This window comes from Notamacropus eugenii, chromosome 3, assembly GCF_028372415.1.
Source record: "Notamacropus eugenii isolate mMacEug1 chromosome 3, mMacEug1.pri_v2, whole genome shotgun sequence".
NCBI classification, from domain to species: domain Eukaryota; kingdom Metazoa; phylum Chordata; class Mammalia; order Diprotodontia; family Macropodidae; genus Notamacropus; species Notamacropus eugenii.
The window spans coordinates 348,248,631-348,263,446 of record NC_092874.1 but is presented as its reverse complement, the minus strand read 5'-3'; the positions used below and the strand labels follow the sequence as shown (position 1 = coordinate 348,263,446).

Genomic DNA, 14,816 nt, shown 5'->3' with positions numbered 1-14,816 from the left:
CCATTGCCCTCCCTTCCATCATCCCCCGCACCCTGCTCATCCCCTTCTCCCCCACTTTCCTGTATTGTAAGATAGGTTTTCATAGCAAAATGAGTGTGCATTTTATTCCTTCCTTTAGTGGAATGTGATGAGAGTAAACTTCATGTTTTTCTCTCACCTCCCCTCTTTTTCCCTCCACTAAAGAGTCATTTGCTTGCCTCTTTTATGAGAGATAATTTGCCCCATTCCATTTCTCCCTTTCTCCTCCCAATATATTTCTCTCTCACCGCTTAATTTCATTTTTTTAAGATATGATCCCATCCTATTCAATTCACTCTGTGCTCTGTGTGTGTGTGTGTGTGTGTGTGTGTCCCACCCACTATCCAGATACTGAAAAGTTTCAAGAGTTACAAATATTGTCTTTCCATGTAGGAATGTAAACAGTTCAACTTTAATAAGTCCCTGCTGTTTACCTTTTCATGCTTCTCTTCATTCTTGTGTTTGAAAGTCAAATTTTCTTTTCAGCTCTGGTCTTTTCATCAAGAATGATTGAAAGTCCTCTATTTCATTGAAAGACCATTTTTTCCCCTGAAGTATTATGCTGGGTAGGTGATTCTTGGTTTTAGTCCTAGTTCTTTTGACTTCTGGAATATCATATTCCACACCCTTTGATCCCTTAATGTAGAAGCTGCAAGTTCTTGTGTTATCCTGATTGTATTTCCACAACACTTGAATTGTTTCTTTCTAGCTGCTTGCAATATTTTCTCCTTGACCAGGGAACTCTGGAATTTGGCCACAATGTTCCTAGGAGTTTCTCTTTTTGGATCTCTTTCAGGCGGTGATCTGTGGATTCCTTGAATTGCCCTCTGGTTCTAGAATCTCAGGGCAGTTTTCCTTGATAATTTCATGGAAGATGATGTCTAGGCTCTTCTTTTGGTCACGGTTTTCAGGTAGTCCCAGAATTTTTACATTGTCTCTCCTGATTCTATTTTCCAGGTCAGTTGTTTTTCCAATAAGATATTTCACATTATCTTCCATTTTTCGAATCTGCGCGGTATGTTCTGAGATATCTGTCTTTCTCGAAAAGTCCTTAGCGTCCATCCGTACCATTCCAGTTTTGAAAGATCTATTTTCTTCAGTGAGCTTTTGAATCTCCTTTTCCATTTGGTTAATTCTGCTTTTGAAAGCATTCTTCTCATTGGCCCCTTGCACCTCCCTTGCCAGCTGAGTTAGGCTAGTTCTCAAGGTGCCAATTTCTTCAAGATTTTTTTGGTTCTCCTTTAGTAGGAAGCTGATCTGCTTTTCATGCTTCTCCCTCATCCCTCTCATTTCCCTTCCCAGTCTTTCCTCCACCTCTCTAACTTGATTTTCAAAATTCCTCTTGAGCTCTTCCATGGCCTGAGCCCATTGGGTAGGCTGGGACACAGAAACCTCGATTTCTGTGTCTTTGCCTGATGGCAAGCATTGTTCCTCCCCATCAGAAAGGAAGGGAGGAAGTGTCTTTTCTCCGATAAAGTACCCTTCAATAGTTTTATTTCTTTTCCCTCTTCTTGGCATTTTCTCCAACCAGTGGCCTGACGTCTGAATGTTTTCCTCACACCCACCTCGCCTCCTGGTCCTCCCAGCCAGCGTTTGGGGACTGAGATTCAAATGCTGCTTCCCGCCTTAGGATTTTTGTCGGGGGCAGGACTGCTATTCAGTGTGAGAATTAAGTTCAGGTGGTCAGGGGCAGGGCAGGGCCGCCTCTCAGGCACAGTTCCCTCTGGGGGTTTATGCACAGACCTTCCACAATGGATCCAGGCTCCTGCCCGTTTGGGGAGCCCCCTTCCGCAGCCGCCTCTCAGCCCCCACCTCCCGGGGGGGGGGGCCGAGCCATGGGGGCACCCCACTCCCCTCTCAAAATCGCCAAAGAGATTCTCTCACCCACCCCTGTCAGTCACCTGTTGGTGGGGGGGCCCGTGCCGCTGCTGAAGATCCCACCTCTGGAGCTCTCTCAGATCTGTGCCTCTCGGATCTGCTGCCGCCGCCGCTGCCGCAGGTCCAGGCTCGGCTCTGCGTCTGCAGCGCGACGGACCTTTTGCAAGAGGTTTGCAGGTCCCTCTGTGGGTGGGGGGACCCGCGTGGCCGCTGGAGATCCCGTCCCTGTAGCCCTCTCGGATCTCCTCCCCTCAGTGTCGTGGCTGCGGCAGGGCCGCACTCCGCTCCCCGTCCCGGCACCCAGTCCGAGGCGCTAAGGATCCCCCGAGAGAGGTCCCCAGGTCTCTCCGGAGCAGAAATCTCCCTCGCTCCAATACTCCATGGTCTCTGGGTGCAGAATTTGCCCTGGCTTGGTCCCCTCTAGCCGTTCTGTGGTTTGTGTGTTCGCAGCTATGTGTATGTGCATCTTTCTACTTCGCCATCTTGGCTCCGCCCCCAGAAGAGCCATTTTTCAACGTGATTGGCCATAGATAGCTAAAACTAAGTCTGGCATTATTTGAAATAGGAAGCATTAGGAGGTTTTCCAGTTAACATCAAAGGATGCTAGGGTGACTTCTTTCCCTACTGTCATTTGACATAGTTCAAGAAATGCTAAAGTTGTAATCATAGGCAAAAAGGAGATAAAATTATCTTTATTTTCTGATAATATAGTGGTTTATGTATCAGCAGATGTGCAGTCATCAAGACAATCAAAAGCATATTTAATAACCAGCAAAATAAACCCACAATATAATGATTTGTATATTGCAATAACAAAACCAGGAGGATATACCGGAAAGGAAATTCAAAATAACTACAAAATGAATAAAATTCTGAGTTAGTCAACGAATCAAGTTGTACTGAAGACTTATATAGATATAGTTACAAAATATTTCTCAAAAGAATAAAGAATGACAAGTACTTGGAGGGATATTCAGCGCTTATTGAAGATCCATGAGTTTATAACAAAAATGACAATATTCCCTAACTTAATATACAGATTTAGTATCATACCAATAAAAATCACCAGGAGATAGTTTATAGATCCAGAGAAAATAATAATTCATTTAGAGGAACCAAAGGCCCAAATTCTCAATCAGTTTGTCAACAAGTATTTATTAAAACTTTATTATATTCCAAGCACTTTGTTAAGCACTGGAGATAAAAAGAAAAGCAAAAGCACAGTATCCACCCTTAAAGAGTTCACATTGTAATGACAAATATTGGAGGGGAAAAAAGGTAAAAATGAAGAGCAATGAACATTTTCAGTGTTTGATAATGGGAGAAATTGTTATTTCTCTCTTGTTCTTATTGAAATTAGGACCAAGGTTTTTCCCCTTTCAGCTTCCTCATATCAGTGCATGCAAATTATTGAGGCAGACTTTGTTCAAAAAATAAAGTTAGGTGAGTTGATGGATTCTGGCCCATTGTGTTTTACTCAGGTGTGGGAAAGTGTGGATTCTCCCTTTTGTCAGATGGTTGATGATCTGAAATAGAGAAAACCATTGTTGGGAGGGGGGCACGCAGGCTGTGTCCTTGGGCTGGGGAGAAACTGCCTGGAATTGTGTTTTGAGGTTAGGGAGAAATGGGATTTTTAAAGAGAAATGTGATTTTAGAATTGGGGTTCAAGTACATGCACCCAAGCACCCCATCAGTTCCATGAACAAGACAATCCATTTCTCTGCTCTAGGTATTTTCTCAAACTCTTCCTCTATGCCTGGAATGCTCTTCCTCCTCAACTCTACAAATTGACCTCCCTGGCTTCCTTTAAGTCCCAACTAAAATCCCATCTTTTATAGGAAGCCTTGCCCAACATATCTTAATTCTAGTCATTTCACTCTCTTTTTTCCAGTTTATTCATTTATTTTAATTTTCAACATTCATTTGCACATGATTTTGAGTTTCAAATTTTCTCCCCATCTCTCCCCTCCCCCTACCCCATAATGCCTTGCATTCTGATTACCCCTTCCCCCAATCTACCCTCCCTTCTATCATACCCCTCCCTTCCCTTATCCCCATCTTCTCTCTTTTCTGATAGGACAAGGTAGATTTCTATACCCCATTACCTGTGTTTCTTATTTCCCAGTTACATACAAAAACAATTCTCATCCTTTGTTCCTAAAACTTTGAGTTCTAACTTCTTCCCTTCCTCCCTCTCCACCCATCCCCACTGAGAAGGCAAACATTTCAATATAGGCTATCTATGTGCAGTTTTGCTAAATACTTTCATAACAGTCATGTTGTGAAAGACTAACTATATTTCCCTCCATCCTATCCTGCCCCCCCATTTATTCTATTCTCTCTTTTGACCTTATCACTCCCCAAAAATGTTTGCTTCTAATAACCCCCCTTCTCATTTGTTCTCCCTTCTATCATCCCACACACACCCCACTTGTCCCCTTCTCCCCTACTTTCTTGTGGTGTATGACAGATTTTCATACCAAATTGAGCGTGCATATTATTCCCTCCTTAAGCCAAATGTGATGAGAATAAGCTTCACGTTTTCCCTTTCACCTCCCCCTTTTCCACTCCATTGAAAAAACTTTTTCTTGCCTTTTTTACGAAAGATAATTTGCCCTGTTCCATTTCTCCCTTTCTCCTCCCAATATATTCTTCTCTTACCCCTTAATTTTATTTTTTTACATGTCATTCCTTCCTATTCAACTCACATTGTGCCCTGTGTGTGTGTGTGTGTGTGTGTGTGTGTGTGAATAATCCCTTCAACTACCCAAATACTTAGAAAAGTTTCAAGAGTTATAAATATTATCCTTCCATGTAGGAATGTAAACAGTTCAGCTTTAGTAAGTCCCTTATGATTTCTCTTTCCTATTTACCTTTTCATGCTCCTCTTGATTCTTGTGTTTGAAAGTCACATTTTCTATTCAGCTCTGGTCTTTTCATCAAGAAAGCTTGAAAGTCTTCTATTTTATTGAATGACCACTTTTTCCCCTGAAGTATTATACTCAGTTTTGCTGAGTAGGTGATTCTTGGTTTTAATCTTAGTTCCTTTGACTTCTGGAATATCCTATTCCAAGCCCTTTGATCCCTTAATGTAGAAACTGCGAGATCCTGTGTTATCCCTGATTGTATTTCCACAATACTAGAATTGTTTCTTTCTGGCTGCTTGCAATATCTTCTTCTTGAGCTGGGAACTCTGGAATTTCGCTACAATATTCCTAGGAGTTTTTCTTTTTGGGTTTCTTTCAGGAGGTGATCGGTGAATTCTTTCAATATTTATTTTACTCTCTGGTTCCAGAATATCAGGGCAGTTTTCCTTGATAATTTCATGAAAGATGATGTCTAGGCTCTGTTTTTGATCATGGCTTTCAGGTAGTCTCATAATTTTTAAATTGTCTCTCCTGGATGTCTTTTCTAGGTCAGTTGTTTTTCTAATGAGATATTTCACATTGTCTTCTATTGTTTCATTCTTTTTGTTTTGTTGTATTATTTCTTGGTTTCTCATAAAATCATTAGCTTTCATCTGCTCCATTCTGATTTTTAAAGAATTATTTTCTTCAGTGAACTCTTGAAACTCCTTTTCCATTTAGCCAGTTCTGCTCTTTAAAGTATTCTTCTCTTCATTGGCTTTTTGAACCTCTTTTGCCATTTAAATCAGTCTATTTTTAAAGGTCTTAATTTCTTCAGCATTTTTGGGGGGTCTCCTTTAGCAAGCTGTTGACTTGCTTTTCATGATTTTCTTTCATCACTCTCATTTCTCTTCTCAATTTTTCCTCCACCTTTCTTACTTGATTTTCAAAATCCATTTTGAATTCTTCCACAGCCTGAGACCATTTGCATATTTATTTTTGAGGGTTTGAATGCAGGAACCTTGATTTTTAGGTCTTCCTCTGATGTTATACATTGTTCTTCCTCATCTGAAAGGATGGAAGAAAATATCTACTCACCAAGAAAGTAACCTTATATTGTCTTATTCTTTTCCCATTTTGGGGGCATTTTCTCAGCTAGTTACTTGACTTTTGAATTCTTTGTCAAGAGTAGGGTATACTCTGGGGACCTGTAAGTTCTCAGTTCCTCCAAGGTGGTACAATCAAGGGACAGGGGTTTACTCCTCTCCTGGCCTGTACTCTGGTCTATGAGCAGAATTCCCTTTCCAGAGCCTCTGCCAGCTGCACCATGCCAGCCAGCACTCCTCCTCACCCCAGGGCTGCCACTCAGGGCTGAGATCCAGATCTGCTGCTCAATACCTCAGGAGTCTTTAGGCCAGGGGTCCAACAATGGAAGCTGCTGCTGCCTGGGCCCAGGGCTAGACTGCTGTGTTCCCTTCTCACCCAAGTGAAAGATCTTTCTCACTGACCTTTGAAGCTGCCTTTGGCATTTGTGGGTTGAAGAATCTGCCCTTTCACTCTCTTAATTATTTCCTATTAAATGCTTTATATTGCCTGTTTGTATAAATTTATTTGCATGTCCTCTCTCCCATTAGACTATAAGGTTCTTGACAGGAGGAGAAAGTGAGGTTGGTGACCTTGCACAGCCCTCCCTCACTCAAAAAAAAGTCCAATGCAAGCCATGTCATCTTTTCTCTGATGTCATGGTCTTCTTCAAAAATGAAGGACAAACATAACCTGTGAGTAGACTGAGCTGCCTGAGTGGGGACACAGCCAGCTGAGTAACCCAGCTCATCTTCTCCCTTCTGTTTCCCCCCTCCCCTTTTTTTGTGGTATACTGGCTAGATGTCCCTCCCTCCCTCCTTCCTTCCTTCCTTCCTTCTTTCCTTCCTTCCTTCCTTCCTTCCTTCCTTCCTTCCTTCCTTCCTTCCTTCCTTCCTTCCTTCCTTCCTTCCTTCTTTCTTTCCCTCCTTCCTTGTCATTCCCAAAACCTTAAACCCAGTACACTCTGAAGCCCATGGACTGGACAACAGTGGGTGCCTGCCCAAGCTCCACATAATGACTGACTTGGAGTGATCATCAATAGTCAGTTTCTGTTCCCTCTCAGGTTGATTTACTTATTTTTTTTTTCTTTTGTTCGTTAAAAGGGCCATTCCCTAACTACTTCTTAAAGAGGTCTGCTCACTCAATGGGTGTTACCTTCCTCTAACTGAGTACCTGAAAAGGCCAGCCTGAGGAGGCCAAGATCTCCTGTTGCATGCTGGGCCATCTCCAGTCATTCTGATGAATATCTGGTCACTGGATCCAGATGGCTCAGGAGGAGAAAGTGAGGTTGGTGACCTTGCACAGCCCTCTTTCACTCAAAATAATGTGAAGTGCAAGTCATGTCATCATTTCTCTGCTGTCATGGTCTTCTTCAAAAACAGAGGATGAACATAAGATGGGTGATATGGATACAAATAATTCTCTTTGACCAAAACTGAATGATCAAAGTCACATACCCCAGACCCTCATTAGAACAGATCCACCTCTTAGTATACTATTCATTCTCTCATTAATTGTTAACCTTTCAGAGTTGATTTCTACTCTGAGAAACATCTACTCTTCCAAGGGCATATAAGCTTTGAGTGGGTTCCATGAGGGGTCTTTGGTTAAGAGAGATGGGAAAATGACCATCATTTTATTAATAATATGCTAGCATTAGTAATAAAAATGATTAATTGCTCAAAAGCAATGTCTCTTGAACTTTTTATATGTCACATACAAACTCAAGAACATGAATTACTTGGGGAAGAATTCCCTAATTTGACAAGAATTAGAAATCATGGTGGCTTAGATTTAAAACCATCATTCTACAAAATTTACAAAATGTATGTGCAGTGTGAATATTAAAGGTCATACTTTTATAGAAGAAGAATTCTTAACCAGAATATAGATTGAATTACCTAGATAAAATAACTAATTCTGGTTACATAAAATGGAAAAACTTTCACAGAAACAAAATCAATGCATCTTGGATAAGGGAATCTGTTGCTAGAAATGAAGTAGAGGTGAAAGGGAAACAACTTTCATCAAATATCCCTAGTAAGGGTTTCCTCGAAGATTTAATGGGGATTAATTCCAGTATATAAAACCAAGGGCCATTACCCAAAAGATAAATTATTAAAGGATATAAATAAACAGTTCCCAAAAGAAGAATTGTAAACTATTAACAATTATATTGAAGATTTTTCCAGCTCACTAATGGAGCTGGAGCTAATCTAAACAACCCTGAGGTACTACCTCATATCCAGTAAATTGATTAAGATGACAAATGTAAACACTGTTGGTAGAACTGTTAATTGTTCCAGTCATTTTGGAGAGCAATTTGGAATTACGTTAAGAAGAGGGATGGACCATAATGCCATTGACCCACCAATCTGCCTTACTAAGAATATCTAAGTTAAAGGTCGAAGACAGATTCCCAAATACACAAAAAATATTATATAGCAGCACCTTTTTGTTAGCAAACAAAACAGAAAACAAAGCAGATGTCCTTTGGGCACATGGGAATCATTAAAAAATATTGCATTAAAAGAATGTAATGGAATATTACTGCAACTTAGTTGATGTTTTGATTCATTTTGCTCAACTGCTTTTCCCTTCTCATTTGCAGTGAGAGATGATTTTGAGTAGGGGAGTATTTATGAAAATGAAGTTAATGTAAAAATAAGAGATCAATACCTTTTTTTAAAAGGTGAAAAAGCAACTAGTTGACAATGAGAGTCAGTTCTGAGTGTCTTAGGAATGTACTGAATAACTTTCAGCCACTGAGAATTCCCAGCCCTTTTTTTAATTTAAAGTTTTAGTTTTTTCACACGGTCAGAGCTACATCTATTGTTGTATGACTGACTGATGTAAATTTCTCTCCCTCTGCTACCCCAAATTTCCTCTCTGGGGGAGGTGCAAGGACTGAAAAATAGAAATAACCGAAGACAGAAAGAAGGACTTTTACGGCCGAAAAGTGCTGGATAGTTTGCTTGATAGACTGTTAGCCTTGGAACAGTTATTAAACTCTTCACTTTTAGTAGCTACAAGATACGGCCAGAGGTTTGAGGTGGGAAGAAAATATAGAATTAGCTCCCCCAAGACCACAAAAGTTCAAAATAACAGGCCTAGTGATTGCTTTTGAGTAGAGGAAACCCTCCTTTCAGAAGGGGTATCATTGTGACAGAGCACAGCTGAAAGATTTAGGTAAACAAAAGCTTCCCAAGTGTGCAGCTGAAGCAGATAGTCTGTGGGATACAGGCTGAGGCAAAGACTTTTTCCTTTTCCATTTATCAAAAACAGCTTTTGATGTGGAGCCCCTACCAGAAGGTGGAGGGAAAAAAAGACTTTGACCTTCTTTTGCAAGTAATATGTAAATGATGCCCTAGGGCTTTTTATATGCTACTATGGAGGAATGCTCAGCGGGGCTCACAGCTCAATTATCACTGCAGGGGATTTCAATTAACCATCACCATTTTATAGGCTTAAACTTCACAGGTTCACTGTTTATGTCTTGGAAAAGCCATCACCTCATATCAAAGATACCACACTTAATTTATTGTTTTCATGTATTACAAAATCCTAAGGACTTCTGAAAGGAACAGTTCCTTTTGATAATTTAGTTTTAAATCTGGTCAGCCTATCTATTTGACTTGGAGTGCTTTTGTAGGAGAGTTTTATAAGAATGTTACATAATTTTACCTTCTAGAAACTTGGAGACTTAAATTTCTAAGGCTTTCTAATAGTGAGTATATATGCTTCTAAGCAAAGTGTGGAGTAGAAAGGTGAGGGGCTGTTGAGCTGGAGAACTTGTCACCCCTCTTAGCTAACACTCACCAGTTGGTTGTCCTTAGCAACATCCTGAAGGGGGAGGAATTTCGTAAAGCAACCTGCCTCAGAAGAGATAACTCCACCCTTTCTCCCCACAGGAATTACGTTAGGCTAAATTGTGGCTTTCTAGGTTTCTTTCTGTCTGGATTCACTTGTTCTTTTTCTGCCTTTAGGTATTTATAAAGTATGCATCTAAAAAAATCTCTTATATCTCTTGCTCCAAGACATTTAAAATGTTTCAGCAGTCATGAAAATGTCTCTGTCTCTTTCTCTCATTACATATAGAAGTTCAGTATTTGTAAAAAGTTCCGCATGAAAATAATTACAGTTTAATATGCCACTTTTGGTGCAACTGCCTCAAAAAAGCTCATTCTAATCTGCTTACAGCCCTTTCTCTTTCAGGATGGCCTTAGGTTTGTAGGGTCAAATTATTATTCTAGAGTCATTTGTTCTCTCTGCTTTGGGGAAACTATAAAAATATTTATAAAATCTTTCAGTCTACTTCTGAACCTCCATGCCAAGAACATTCCCAATATTTTGAAAATTTTGATCTCTGTATGTCTCTGTCTCTCCCTCCCACCTCCATGGATGCTTTATCATCCATTTGTCAGTCTCCTCCCTGATCCCATCTCTCCCTGGCAGCATTTGACTCTAGGACTCGAGCACTGTAATGGAACAACCACGTGGTCACAGAGAAACTGGTTTCTTTGAGAACAAATGGGGAGATGGAAAAACAAACTTTTAAAGGAAAAAAATTGGCGAAGCAAATTTATCTCTATGTAGAATAGGAAATTAGAAATATAGGCAGAGCATAAACAGGTTGATTCACTGGATTCTGTCTCGGAAGTGCCAGTATCAAATTCGCAGTGTCTTTCTTTCCTTTTTCTCTTCAATACACTATGGTTGAAGTTGTTTGTGTGGCTTTCTCCATTCCTCTTCACATGACCTCTCCTTTCTCATTATCCTGTGCTAAAGCTTTTTGTGTTGTTACTGCTGGATTCCTGGCATGCTCTGCTCAGTGTTTTTGCTCTCCTCTCATCTCTTACAAGGTTTCAGTTTTTTCTTTTCCTTCAGAATGAGGTAGAGAGCAACTGTATTTTTAAAGGAGATTTCTTTCCTTACCCATAGACATCCATCTCTAGAATCTGTTCGAACTCCTTAACCAAAGAGTTGATACACATTCCTTTATGCTGAAAGCCACTGTATCTTGGTTGAATAAGCTGATAACGAACACTACTCTGTTCAATTCCTTTTACAACAAATATAGTTGAGCTCCATCATCGATGAGAGAGTCATGGCAACAAAAATGAAAATGGCAGGTTCACAAAACTGTGAATTAGCTTACCTGTAAAGTGTTATTTGGAACAAGAGAGACTTTTAGATCTAAAATAAAATCTGTTTTTTAAAATGAAGACAGCATTCCATTTCTTTGTAGGGTCTGGACCTTTAAGCAGGTAAAATTCCAGAAAGGGAAAGATTCAGAGCTGAATGTAGATTTTTCTGGAAACCAAAAGACAGTAAGTTTCTGTGATTTAGAGAAACTACTAGTCTGTTAATTTGGCACAACAGTCTTCTGTGGTTGTGCCATTTATTCTCTAAGCCTTCTCCTGTAGCATTTGGCAGCAAGAGTCCTAGTAGGAAGTCAATGTACAGGTCTCCTAATCAGCACTGGAGGGCTAGGAGAGAGACAGACTTTTCTCTTCAGATCCCACTAACCAGTTCTAAATGAAACCATGGAATGGTGGCTAGATCTTTGGACTTAGATTCAGGAAGACCTTGATTCAAATCCCACCTCAGACACTTGTGTCACCCTGGACAAGTCATTTAACTTTTCTCCCAGAATTATTTTTTCTACTTAAATAAGAGGGTTGAACCTCATGATCTATCAAGTCCCTTCAAGTATTAGGTCTATGATCTTATGATCCTAAAGAGGAGCTTATTTCCAGAAATTTGCTACTGATCTGGTACAAGGTTCCTTCCTCAGACACTGTGTCTGTCCTTCATTTTTGAAGAGTACCATGACATCAGGGAAATGATGACATGACTTGCATTTGCATGAGCGAGGGCTGAACAGGGTCACCAGCCTCACTTTTTCCTCCAGAGCCATCTGGGTGCAGTGGCCAGATATTCATTGGGACAACTGGAGATGACCCAGGTTGCACTGGGAAACCCTGGCCCTTTTAGGCTAAGGACTTTGCAGGTTCTCACTTTAAGTGAGGTAATGCCCATTCAGTGAATAGGCCTCTTTAAGAAGTGAGTCAAAGGATGGCTCCTTTAATTAAAAAAAATCAAACTGGGAGGGGAAAATGCTCAGGGTTGCTGGTCAAAAGAGAAACAGTATTGACATTCACTCTGAGCCAGAAGGGCCCCCCCCCCCAAAATACAACCATTAAGTGGTGCTTGGGCAAGGATCTATTGTGGTCCAATCTATGAGTTCCAAGTGAAATGGGTTTAAAGTTTGGTCTTTGAGAAGTGAAAGAAAGTAAGGAAGAAAGAAAAAAGAAAGGAAGAAGGAAGGAAAGAAAGAAAGGAAGGAAGGAAGGAATGTATCCAGTAAACGTCAAGTTAACTGGGCACCTTCCAGTCATCAAAATTTACTTTCCTTTGGAGAGCAGAGGGAAAGGAAGAGGACCAGCTGAGTTACCCAAATGGCTGGGTCCTCCTTCAGGCATCTTGGACTACTCACAGGTTTTGTTTGTCCGTTTTCAAAGAGGATCATGACATCAGGGAAATGATGACATAACTTGCATTTGACTTTGATTTGAGTGAGGGAGGCTCCTCCAGAGCCATCTGGGTCCTTCTCTAGATATATTTATGCAGACAAAGCTAGCTTTGAGATTCTATCTGCTATGACATTTTAATTGAACTAGTTTAAGTTATTTTTTTTTGGCATCACATGTTCTAGGTAGAAATGAATAGATTCATAGCATGATGCCAATCTATGGAAACCTTTGTTATTATAGTTTTTCTGTCTTTGTCTGAAAAGAAAAGATGATTCTGGTGGGCTACAGGCCCTGGAACATCCCCTCCCCCAAAAACAGCTCTCTGAACTTTCCCACATGGTCAAATCTCTGGAGTTTGCCTGAGGTATCTACTCATTCTAGTAATCCTCTCTACTGGCCTTTCACTGTGGTCTAAATCCAATTTCCCAATTCTCTGTTATCTCCAGATCACCCCCAGCTACTTCCACTCTTGATCCTATCTAGACTTCATTTTCTCTTGGTCCAGGTCCCTGGCATTTCCAGCCCTTCTCTGTTACCTCCCATTTACCCCAGACTACTTGGCCACTCCTACCCACAGTGTTCCATTGCCTCTATTAAGGTGCTCAGATTCCTTAAGAGTCTAGCCAATGGTTGGGATTCAGTCTGATCAAGATTGTGGATTTTTAGAATCATGTCCACATCCACCTTCTATCGGTGTTCTAATAAACCTTGTCTTTGGCTGAAAGAAAACTTGGGTCAAATTCATTCAGGAAGGACCTGCATATTGCTGTTTCAAGTCCTAGCACTCCTCAACAATTCTAAAGGGTAAGAGCCCAGCTTAACCTTGTCTTTCTGACTATATTGTTGGACTCAAGGTATATACATGAGAGTATGCAAGGAATGACATCTTACCACCATCAACAACTGGTGCAATCTCTGAGACAGTTATTGACTTTAAGAAAAAAAAATTATTTGCTTTTTTTCACAATGATAAATTTTTATTTTTCAATCTTTAAAAGTTCTTATTTTAGACAGACTCTTGAACTGGTGGTTCATAGCCATCAGCCCTTTCTACTTTTGTGCCTATTTCATCTCCTGAAGGTTTTCCAGAGCCACCACCTTCACTATGCAGTTCCATTAGCTTTCGCAATTTAAATTTGGGCTTCTTGAGCATCTTGACTTTTTGGACAAATATGTCATGGAGAGGGTAAATGGACTGGCAAGCTTTTTCTATGTCTTTTCCAATGCTGTCTGCAATTAGTTTATTGACAGCTTCTTTCAAGTCATTTGTCTGCACCTCTCAGGTCATGATATCCATCATTTTCTTAGAAATTTGACGGACCTGTTGGTGCTGGGCATAAGAGGTCTTACAAATCTGGTTGCTGCGCTTTTTGATAAAACCAACACAAAAGAGGCAGAGCAAGTACCCATCAGTAGTTTTGACATCTCCATGGGCTTCAATCATGGTCTGCCACTTTTTGACCATGGAGCACATCTTGGTAAGGTTCATTCCATGGAAATTAGTCAAAGAATTTTTACCTTTAATATCTTCAGTAATTAACTTGAACTTATGAAAAGCAACCTCATCATTCTGCATATCAGCAAGGCTCACTTCAAAAACTCGACCCTTGAGACCATCAGAGGCAATTTTTGTTCTTGTAACCAATGTCTTGCCAATATTGCAAATGTTGAATATAGCTGGTGCTTTTACATCATACCAATCCTTCTTTGAAAATGGATCAACCACTTTCTTCTTGGCTCCTTTTTTGCTGCCTTTGGTCAAAAAATTATATTCTTAAAGGGGATTCCCTTTCCTTTCTATTTTTTCTACCATTAGCAATAGAGAACAACCATATTTCATTTGAGTTTAGTGCAGTCATTTCTTTGTTGATATGTTGACTCATGTTTTAATCGTCTCTTCCTGAAACAAAAGAGGAGAAATCTTAACTTTTAAAACAAAGTTGAAGTTCAGCTCCCTAGAATCCAAGGAAATTTAGAGGAGGACACAACTGTGTTGAGGAATTGCTATCCCTTCCATAATAGTAAGAGCCAACATTTATATAATGCTTATATTATATTATATTAATATAAATAATATAATTTATATTCCCATGTTATTTTATCTTCACAATAACCCTGTGGGGTAAGTGTTCTTATTATTCTCATTTTGTTGATGAAACTGAGGTTAAGAGAGATTAAGGGATTTGCCCAAACTCACCAAGTGAGTATCTGAGACAGGATTTGCATTCAGGTCTTCCTGATTCCAAGATATCTGTTAAGCCATATTATAAATAGATTATTTTACTCTTGTGAAAACACTTTTTTTCTTTCTAAATCAATGTTTACAGTGACAATAATGCAGATAAAATGAAACACTCAAAACAGCTGAACTGAGATTAATCGCCATTACCAATCTTGGTCTCAGAGAACAGATGGTTACTCATATTACCCTTCTCTCAACAGAGGGGTGCAAATT

General features: G+C 40.0%; 1 protein-coding gene and 1 pseudogene across 1 annotated transcript in view; one reads left to right on the top strand and one right to left on the bottom strand.

Moving 5' to 3' along the window:
• MEGF10 (multiple EGF like domains 10) overlaps window positions 1-14,816 on the top strand; it is a 161,846-nt gene that overhangs the window by 21,356 nt on the left and 125,674 nt on the right. The gene's annotated exons all lie outside the window — the stretch shown is intronic.
• On the bottom strand, window positions 13,335-14,312 carry LOC140531631 (small ribosomal subunit protein eS1-like; annotated as a pseudogene).